At 44.1% G+C, this 11,408-nt stretch overlaps 1 long non-coding RNA gene across 1 annotated transcript in view; it reads left to right on the top strand.

The window, feature by feature from the left end:
* LOC145657444 (uncharacterized) overlaps positions 1-10,782 on the top strand; it is a 19,859-nt gene extending 9,077 nt beyond the window's left edge. The window contains exon 2 of the long non-coding RNA XR_014123108.1: positions 10,457-10,782. This is a non-coding gene — a long non-coding RNA (uncharacterized LOC145657444). The remainder of the gene's footprint in view (positions 1-10,456) is intronic.
* The last annotated feature ends 626 nt before the right edge of the window (positions 10,783-11,408 follow it).

Consider the following 11,408-nt stretch of genomic DNA (forward strand, 5'->3'; position numbering starts at 1 on the left):
GGTTTGACGGCTGCGATGCCTGCAGTGACAGGAATAACAAATTAATTGGGACCATAACACGTTCCCTCCAAAGGTGAGGTAAACACAGCCCACTGTATATTTTTCAACATCAGTAAAAATCTCAATTGCGTCTAAAAATAAACCCTGAGACATTGAACAGTTTTAATGGATTTTGACATGTCTGCATTATACTGTCACTCCAGTATAAATGAATCATAACTTTGCTCTGCACCAAGGAATTACCGGCATTCTGAGGAAATATATTGGGCGCCAGGGTGTGAATTATGATACAAGATCAAAATAAATGCGTAATGACTTTGGAGGAGCTACGGATAATTTATTGGCAGGAGGTGCATCCCAGAGAAGAAAAGAAGGGGAAAGAGAGGAAGAATCGTTACTCCTTGCTCGTGCCGGGCGAGGATACCTCCCGCTCTCCGAATGTCGGCCCGGAGCTTACCCTGTTCACCGGAGCCTGGAGAGTGGAGCCTGCCTAAATGCAGCTGAATTTAATCGTATGCTTATTTATTGATCACACACAGTATGTGTCAAAATGCGCAAGGAGTCTAAAGCCATAGCTAAAGATAAGAAGGTTGTTTTTTTATGTCTTACAGACGGGAGGGACGGACGTGGCACATTGAGAAGGAAAAATACAGTCTCCTTTCCTTTTGTTCTCATCAAGGAAAGTTGAAGTCTGCCGTGAGAGAATTTGTAAGGCAGAAGCCTACTTTAGCAGTATAGTTTTTTAAATGCTGGTTTGAGTTATTAAATGGAATGTTTGTGAAAGTTTTGAATTTGTGTTGTGTGACAGACCATACCAAATCTAGCAATTTTCTCCTGCTCAGGGTAACTTTTTCATCATAAATACACTTCTTGCAGTAGTCTTTAATTTCTTGCAGTACTGTTTAAAGATGTTTATATGAATCAAATGTTCTCAAGTTCTCTTTGCAGAAGTAACTGTAATATTAATTACAAGGGTGAATGTACTGTCAAAATTGCATTCCACACTGAGTCCTTATTACACACACACACGCACGCACGCACGCACACACACACACGCACGCACGCACGCGCACACACACACACACACACACACACACACACACACACACACACACACACACACACACACACACACAAATCCTGTGCATGTTAACACATACGCATGGTGTAATTCAGTGTAATCTGATTTGTGTTCTGTTTCATCATGCAGCGACCAAAAACCAGGAAAAAATCCTGCATAAGTTATTTATCTCTTAAATTTTATCCCAGTGGGACATTAAATCCTTCCTTGTTTGAATCTGATTTGATACCATTAGGAAGAAAAACAAATGCAGCCCCAGAGAGGTGAGAATATGGCACACAGAGAATGTAAGGGAGCTGGTAATCCAGATAAACAGGCGCTACACCTAGCCATGATGCACAGTGATTAAAGAGATGTTGAGAAATGTTTATATTTTATTAATGTTTCGAAATAAACACAAAAGTGTCTATATTGGACTTGTAAATCCAATAATCATCTAATAGACATGTTTGTCACATCTGTCTAATAGAATGAGAACTGTATTTGGGGTGTTTTTGACAAAAATGTGAATGCAGCACGCTGAAACTTTTCTCTGTATGTCAGTCCATTTAACACATCTGAAATGAGATTAAGCCCCCTGAAATTACAACACTGCAAAAATCTCCAGACGTGTGAGCAGTAGTTGATTAATCGTGTGTAATTGACCTGGCCTGGTACATTTGTCATTAGGGAAACGGCTAACATCTGTTTGTCATTAATTACAGTAAGATCAATGCAACCTTTGGTTATTACAGTAATCACTACATCATTAAACAGATTCATGAAGGTTGGCGCTATGGTGCAGGACAGTAGCAAGGCAGCGGATCGCTGCAACAAAAAAAAAAAATAGCGGAAGAAGACAGAGTCATTAGTGTCAGTAGGGATAATGGCGGTAGTTGATCTTAGATGGTTAACACTGAGCTCTGCCTGTCCCATTAAGATGCTGTTCATGTTGCTGTTTCCAGTTTCTCCACAACTGTCTTTGTTTATCCCCCGTACCGCAGGCTGGCGTTCGTTTAAATGGCGCAGTATAGCATGTGACGCCCCAGCACACCTAGTCCCCATCTCTCACTGTAAATGCTGCCGTTATAATATTCACTCCATCAGCCCCAGGAGAATCAGACCCCGTTTGAATATTTAACGCAGCCCTTTTGCGCTTATTCACCCCCCCCCCGCCCCCCCGCCCCCCCGTTCAGCGCCAGCGCCACCACTTTATCGTACGCGCGCGCCACATCGCGTGACGTCCGTAGCCGCGCGCCCGCATGTGCCCCTCGCGCGCGCACTCACTCTTCCCGCTCTTTAGCTCGAGAGGCGGCTGATCGCAGCGTCTTCAGGGTAGCAGTGTTGTTCGCCGGTTGTTTTCAGTGTACTTCATAAATTATAGATGGGCCAAGTCGAGGGCCGTCACCGCGCTGAGGCCTGTCTGGCCTGACAGCTGTATGATGCCCACTCAGTGCAGCAGATTGGGAGCTCAGAGTTTCATCAATAAATATCAGGCCGACCCTCACTCTCGGCCTCGTGTCAGCGGTCAAGGTAATGGCTTTTTATTATGGTGAAGGGCAGCACAGCGAGGGGTAGGCTTAAGGTTGCTCGTCCATCGCCGGTCCTCAGACGGAGAGAGAGAGACAGATGAGACAAGGGAGACGAGCGGGGATGGGGCGGAGGCAAAAGTTTAAATGTCTGAAGCTCAGACTAAGTGAAGCCTTGGGAAATGGGTGTATGGCAAGACTGTGTGAGGGTCTTTCAGACGAAGTGTGCTGTCTGAGCTATTTTTGTAATTTGAGAGTATTATCCTGCAGTCGTGTTTCTTTTATCCTTCCTTGGAAAAAGGGCTTTTAAGGTTCATTAGTGTGCTTGTGCCTCTTTGTGCGTGTGTGTGGAGGAGGAGGTGCCCCACCAGTCAATAAGCCTCTCAGTCAGGTAACCCCCCCCAAAAAAACACAGAATTATAGTTTTCATCTCAAACGCCACGAAACAGAACAACATTTTGTCTAAAGTTCATTCATCAGAAGGCCGCATATTTTGAAAAGGGTAAAAGCGCTCTACTAGCCTGTCAGAGGAGCGCAAAGGCTAGGTACTATAGATTACTCCTATCCCCCTGCCAGATATAAAACGGATAATTACATATTTGTGGCGGAGGCTGAGCGCTGAAAAAATCAATAGAACTTTTTTTTCCAGATGACACTTCATTAGGGAAGAGAAATCTGGCGGCTGAGAGGAAGAGCAGCGCAATTAAACGCTCCCGCTATCTCACAGGCTGCTGAGCGCTCCGTGTTATTATCCAGTTTATCTGAAATAGCGGTTTCACTCGAGGAGTAATTGGGAAGCATTGATTATGTACTTTTATGTGTACACTGTTGCAAATCATTATAGAGAGAAGCAGTTGTTAGTTAGCCTCTCTAATGAAGCGCTAATTGCGCTAAGTAGGTTAAGATGTTAGTCAAACTGTGAGATGAGACCGCGGATAGCTCTCCACCAATCACTGTCGAGAGAGAGAAGCTCGCGGAGACACCCGCCCACGTGCACACATGAACGCGCACATGCACACTGCCTGAATTTCTAAACATGCATTTGAAAAACAAAAATCATATTTATTTTTTAAACAAAACTGTATTGTAGAGTTGTACTATTACCCTTCGTTCAAATTTCCATATGTGGATTGTTTTTGTTTGTTGTGGTCTCACTGTTGTGTGTGTTTATTTCTGTCTCTCTCTCTTTTTGGTTAGGTATTTCTGTTTCATTATCTGATAGAGCCATGCAATATTTCAATCAATATTTTATCATAAGAGGGGCCACTCCATTTAAACAGGAGTTAGAAATTGGTACAAGTTCCAATTAAATTCAATAAACCTTTAATTATCCCCAAAGGCAACAAACAGGCATAGTACACAACATACATAAATGTTAAAAACATATAAGACACCCCACCCAAGAAGTGTGAGTCCTTATACTGCTGATCACAGTAAATGGACAAAGAGCAATACTGTACCCCAACAGTTTGAATAAGTATTCACACTCTGATGCAAATGCTTTCTGTTTTAAGACTGGGTGAATAAAACAAACATACAGAGGAAAATAAAATGACAATCTCTATTAAAACAATAAAAGTGCTGAGAATATTTTGCTTGACTGCAAAAAGAATTTAATTTCCTTAGGCAGAGCTGCCTTCGATGGTATTTTGTGACAATCATTTCTGTATTTTTATCAAACTTCAGTCTGTCGCCTAGATGATTGCGCCCAGATACTTTTACTGATGAACTCCTTTGACAATACCACCAGTAATACATACATGTACACTTCTCATAGGCTGGAAATACGAGAAGGTCACAACCGTTTCTGTGGTGTTGGTAATGTTTAGTTCTAGCCCAGCACTGTTGCACCAATCGACAAATATTTCTATAAATCTTATCTGAGAAACTCCCATTAACTCGCTGTGGTCTACCAGTTAAAAAGAAATCTGTAATCCATAAAGCCAGTATTCCAAATTACAAACATTCACAAGTTTGTCAGCCAAAACCTCAGGAACAGGTTATTAAAATCTGAACAAAATCAGCAAACACTGTCTTTACCAGTGCTGACCAGTGCTTCCAGTCGTTACAGATGCTTATGCATTTTGTCCAATAAAACTAATCTGACATTGTCAACACCTCTGCCTGTTGGTAAGCATATTGTAAAGGATCTAGTTTACCAGAAATGCTATTAGAGAGGTTTACGTCCAGATCACACACCTGCTAGACTTTTTGTAAATGCGTTTGGAATATTTTTCATTAGACATTATAATTGTCTTAGATTAAATTATGTCAGATGAATTCATATTTTACACTTTACATACTTGCGATCTTTAAATCAAGAGAAGATACACTGTGAAAAGCAAGCACATATACAGCAACCACTGACTAGACTCACTGGACTAGTTCCTGAGACTATGACCTAGACTCACTGGACCCCTTATAAGGTATGTGTGTCAACCTAGGTGCACATTATGGTGTAGTGTTTCCAACCCTAGCCCATCTGTTGACATTCACAATTTGTCAGCCACCATTTACTATTCGTCACCGGTCAGTCTCTGACCACAGGATAAGAACTCTCAAACTCTCAATCTCATATCAATGAAATACCCGCTACCATATACGAGCTGTTTGACACCGAAAAATATCCAAGCAACAGTGATCTTGTGGTCAAAAACAGAACCCTGATTGTTAGAGGGTGTCTTACATAAACTGTTCTTTGTAACAGGTTACAGTGTCCAACTGTGCACCTACAAAGTGTTTCTATAAATACATGTCTAAAAAGTGGATAACGATGATGAAAATGAACCTGTAGTTGACTACGGTGACTCTTGGTGAACGTTTAGAAAGATAGTGCCAACACTTTTGTCTTGTGCAAACACTGCTCTTTGTGGGATCCTCACAGCAGGCTTTGATCCATGATGAGTTCCTCTTGGCTTCCCTGTCAGAGAGTCCAGCTTGGTACTTCTGGAAGCTGTTGACTGATGCACGGAAAGGCTTTCAGACTTGCCAGTCTCACAGTGTCACTGCCTGCTACCTGACCAGGTTAATTAAAGATTATATTATATGATACTTTCTCATATTTTAAATTCATGCAGCAGGTGATACACACAGGGCTGTGTAGGGACTTACTATAAGTGCTTTTTGTTCTTTGTGGTTGACTATTTAACGTCTGAGCAAGGAACCTCACAACCATCACTGAACCTACCAATACTTCACCACTATATGTGCACTCCAGGCAAGGCCATTCAACTAACTCTGTGGCTTAATAACATAATATTGTGCATTTTAATTAATTAAGGTTTGTGTGAAAGGATATTAGTACTTATGTAATGTTAATTTTATTTGATTTGAAGTTTGAGTCGATCCTTTTATTCAAATATATTACAATTGAACACGTTCCATTTATTCATGAGATTAAATATTATAACATGCATATTTCATTATAACATGCATATGCAAGTGTATATGTATCCTACCATGGAATCAAACGTTTTGATACAAATACATTAGAGAAGTTGAATTTGGGGTCAAAAATAAATATATAATGAGGACGTGAGCATTGTGGCCACAATCACTGTACAACAGCCCCCGTGGTCTGCATAAATATTCTGTTAAAAGTCGTTGCCAAGAGGGTGAGCCGTGTTTCTTGGCCCGCAGTGAGTGGCTGAAGGCTCTAACCATAAGCAAGCAGACTGTCTTTTGAACTGTACTCGGAACTGTAGGCCTTCTCTTCCCCCATCTCTCTCCACTATCCCACCATCAGAGTCCGGACCCCCTCTCCCACAGCCGCCCACAGCCGCAGAGGGAGTCTCCATCAGGGCCTCAGTCCTTCGGCTGCGCACCCTGAAGTCGTCCTCGCCTGACAGCTTGGTCTGTCGTTCCACCTCACGCTTCAGCGCCAGCTCGGACTCTTGCCTCGTCAAGACTATCTGTGGAGTTGGCTGCCGCCGGTTTAGACACGCCCTCTGAACGGGCCCGATTGTCGTTGTTAATTATGGTGGTATTTATTATTTTTAATGTCTGTGCATGTGCGATGCGAAGCGTGCTGTAGGTGTCTGGCACTCTGCCTCACTGAGGTGGAGGGCTCTGTCAGGAAGTTGCCGTAATGGAGACTGTTCCTTCACCAGGCATGTCGGAAAATCTCCCAGCTTTGCACGCTCATAGGGGGAGGAAGCCGAGAGCTGTTAGCTGTCATTGCACATGAAAGGATTAATGTCATCTTTTAAGAAGGGGGGGGAAAGCAGCCTTACTCTTATTTATTCTGTTTCATTCCCATTCTTGTAACTCTGTGGGAGAGGGAGTCTAATGTCGGGTCTAATTTGTAGCCTTTTAAATTCCAGACCGACGATCTTTACATATCTCTGGAGCTCTGGGTTCCTCGGCTCTCCTCTCCGAACCCCGGCTCCTACTGGGAATCCCTCTAAAACCCACCAATTTAAGATGTGGAGCAGAGTGAAGATTTACATGAGTTTGTAGTTGAGTGGCTCCGAGCACAAGAGCCAGAAGGTCCATCCACTAAACACTCTCACTATAATTACACCTCACTCCGACTAGACCAAGACCCAGACCATACACCTCCAGCCAGATCTGGGGAGAGAGGGGTGGTGGTGGGAATGGGGGTGGAAACACTTATTCCCCAATGCCGATTCTGAGCCCCCCTTGTACAGGATATGTAATTGGCTCTGTGTTTTCCACTGGCTGCTAATAAGGAGCTTACTCCGGCTCCCTCTAGACTTGACCCAACCACATTTTTTTGTTTTATGAATTTTACAAGGGGATTTTAATACGCGCTTTAGGCTATGCAAAATGCAGCCTGCGCGTAGGGCGTAATGGAGCAGGCCGGACGGAGAGGCTGCTTATCATTGCGGACAGGTCTTCTAACTTTCATCAGGATTGGCAGAGGACAGCGGGGTGAGCACGGCACTAAGGGACATAAGGGAATATTAACCTGTGCTCTCTAACTAACCATAATTGTTTAGCGGTGAGGCTGTGTGCAGAGGCCAGGCTCATTAGGCCGGCAGACCCATCATGGTCCGGCTGATGGCGGCAGTGGTGCCTGTTAGCGGGGAGGGTGGAAATTGCGACGAGAGTCAGGGCAGCGGTGCTTCCGTGGGCTTACCAGGTATCAGAGGAGACAGCTGGTCTCTCTTGGCGCACAAGCTGAGAAGATGGTGGAATCTGGGTTAGTGAAAGGGAACAGTCAAATAATCACATGTGTAGATGGTCAATATAAGTCGATGTAAATACTGGCTGGGAAAGGTTATCGGACATGTGTGGGTCTCTCATGTGATTGTATCAACAAATGATGATGTAGATACTGTGTTTGTCTTGCATCACTTGAACTGGCAGAACATGCAAACTACCCCCAGTCTTAAAAGTATAAGGGTGATGTAGCAACTGTCTAAGAAAATCTGTCCTCCTGCTTTGGTCTTGTAATTGGGTAGTTCTGGTGTGCCAGATAACAGTATGTAGATTTGAAAACCTCACTCACTCACTCACTCACTCACACTCTCTCTCTCGCTGGCTCTCTCACTCACAATGGTGCTCATTTGAGAGGTATAGAATGACAGTCTCTTATGCAGGGTCGCTCAGATGTGACGAATGAAAAATTTAAACCCCATCGCTGACCCGTGTCCGACCCACACTGTCTTCCCCATCATTAAAATACTCCCAGCTACTACTGCTTATTCCACTCGCCATTATGTGAGATCTTCTAAGTGATTTTAGCGCTGACACACTCGCCACTCTTTTACCGTCAAATCCATTTTTTCCTATAATTTCTTACAAAAGAGAAACTGAAGTTCATTTGCGATTTTTTATTTTTTTTTTTTTTTTTTTTATTGTGGGCAGACGAGAGCAAAGAGAACGGTGGAAACCGGTAGAAGCCGGAAATTCCGGATGTAGAACTCAAGGATGGGCCAGGTGCTGATAACAGCCGATCACAGCAACAATCACGGTGCATGGAGGACAACGAGAAAAGGAACAACAAGGTGTTTCTCTTTAATCCCTTCCTCTCTCTTTCACCCCCCCTCCCCACACCTTTTTGTCTCCGAGCTCATCTAAAGCACACGGTAGCGCAAGGCAAAGCTCATGTGGCGTGGAACTCTAAAACGCTTTTATTCTGTTCTCACCATTCGCGTCCCTCTCTCTCTCACGCGTGCACGCGCGTTTTTCCTCCAGCGCCTGCCTTCCGCCGCCGGGTAATTCTCCCATCGGCGGCGTGCCGGAGGGAAACAAAGCAACACTAAGAGTGGACCATCGTGCGCGGGTGTCAGCTTGTCAGTAATCTGACAGCTATGGTAACTACCCTGTAATCCGGACGGCTGCAGCCCGGCTCGGCGCTGACACGCGGCTCTCTGAGTGACAGCTCGGGGCTGCGCTAGGCCCGCCTGCTCCAGTCACATCCACGCCATTAAAGCAGACAAGCCCGGCGCCCTGCAACCAGAGAGCAAGGAGGAGCCCACCCTGCCCGGCCCGTCTCCCGCTGCAGCCTGGAGCTTGTGAAGGAGAGGCCAGGCTGCAGCATTGTCAGAGAACATGCTTGCATCAGCGTAAGCATATAGTAACAATGCTACTGGACTATAAAACGTCATGATTGGATTGCTCAGTCAGACAGAGACAGGTTGCTTCTGGATATCCTCGCTCTCAGAATCTGCCTCTGCAGGTCTTTGTTTCTCTCTCTCTTTCTGTCTTTTTCTCACTCTCTTTATCTTATTCTTTCTCTAAGTAAAGGAACAGTGAGAATCTCCAGGTCCCAGTCAAAGCCCAGTCCACATGCCCACTTCAGTAGCATGCACACACTGCCCTAAAATGGACCAGCCCGAAGCAGAGAGAATGAGAGAACAGAAAATTACTGAGAAGAAGAGAGACACAGCTGGAAAAGAGGAGGAAATAATCATTTGCCATATGTGTTCTCTCTACCACCACCAATGTTTTCAGCTATTCACAAAGACATTATTTCAAAAGTGCACTCATCTGATATGGCCTAACACAAGAATTGTCTTTATTGTTTCGCCTGTTTAGTCCAGCCAGACATACATGATTGCCTCTGGAGTGTTTGCTGTGGCCATTATCAGGTCTTTGTTGCAGTGTTTAGAGTTTAGGGTAATAATTTGCCTTGGCAGGTCGTGTTGTTGTAAGACATTCATTAGGATCCACTTCCAACAGACAGAGAGCAAATGAGAGCCAGTGGCAGTGCTTATGTTGGGAAAAGCCCCAAACCCAGCCAAACCTCTAATGACACTCTCAACAGCCTACATAATGGAACAAGTTTACATAAATTAGCTCTCAGTGCTGCTACGCTAGTAGACAGGGAGCCTGAGCTATTTGTGCCTCTGTGAGTGTGTGCGAGTGTGTGGGTGTGTGGGGGTGTGTGTGCGCATGTATATGCATGTTGTATGCCTAATTAAAAGTACTGGAGACTATTATATCTTAAAAATGTCCCCTCTTTGCCTTCCTTACCCGATGCTCAGTTTCTTTCCCCTGGTTATACTGACAACCTCACCAACTGCTGCATTCATCTCCAAATTAACACTTCACAAACTTTCATCCCTAGGAAACTTTGATGGTTTTTCGACAACCCCTGTGGGACAGCTTGTTTTATGCTTGCGAGCCACTGCTTCTCAGAGATTATAATACCATGTATAATAACACGAACAGCTGAAAAAGCAGGGTGGTTTCCTCTTGGGTGCCTTAACAGTGCAGTAAATCCGTTAGTTTAGTGCCACCATCTTGCTGCTTTAATCCAGATAAGTCATGTATGAATCTCCTCTGTTTCTCCTCTCTTTGTGTTTCCTCTCCTCTCCTTCCCACATGTGGACCCAGCAAAGGTCGCTTATGCTCTCTCTCTCTCTCTCTCTCTCTCTCTCCATCTATCTATCTCCAGCAGAATGCTCTGTCTTCCTTACCCACGCTGAAGGCTGCAGGCAGTGGAGCTAGCAGGATGATTGACATGGAGTTAAGTGTACATTCTCTGTGTGTGAGGAGGCTAGTCAAAGTGCCACTGCACTTTAGCACCCACCTCTTCACCAGGAAACTCCATTCCATTCCGTCGCAGCTGACGATGGCCTTTTTCACTAGGCACCGTCAAACAACTGGGCACTTTGGGTTGGTAGAGACCAACTCTGTGGAGAGCCTGGCTAGAACAGCTCTACATGAACATCTTACCACACTTTATTTTGGTGTTGTTGATTAAAATTTTGGGTAAGAATATTCAATGGCTGTTTACTTCCTCTCTCATTTTCTTGAATATGTTTCATACAAACTAAATAAATCACCCAGCAAATAGAGTAGATGTTGTATTTTGAGTAGATTCTTTATTTGTATTTATATGTAATTTGTGAGTTATGTATGTTTCAGATACATATGTGGAACGGTTCTTTACTTTGAGCATCTTTGACCGGAGGAGCAGATCTTCCTGGGCATTGATATCAGTTTAATGGTTGATCGTAGTCATTAGAAGTCTATGGAGAGTGCTTTGCTTTCACTGCACATATCCGCTCCTCTGCATGCAGGCCCATAGAGCCGTAATGAGACAGATAATTGGGGATATTTTTTATTCAATGGCTAGTTAATTGGTTGCCACCAGTGTCTCAGCAAAGGTTAAACTTAAAGTTGCATGTCACCAATTACTATTCCAGCTGGATCTGTTCATCTGGAAATATTTATGGGAAAAAGTCAATGTTTGGGCGACAAATGACAGGAGCAGACGTGAACGCTTTACAGATTCCTGTCTGCTATTCTCTCTCTCTCTCTCTCTCTCTCTCTCTCTCTCTCTCTCTCTCTCTCTCTCTCTCTTTCTCTCTCTCTCACATTTTCTCCATTTCTTTTCTTTTTCT

The sequence above is a fragment of the Electrophorus electricus genome, chromosome 4, assembly GCF_041902795.1.
Source record: "Electrophorus electricus isolate QZ-2024a chromosome 4, ASM4190279v1, whole genome shotgun sequence".
Taxonomy (NCBI): domain Eukaryota; kingdom Metazoa; phylum Chordata; class Actinopteri; order Gymnotiformes; family Gymnotidae; genus Electrophorus; species Electrophorus electricus.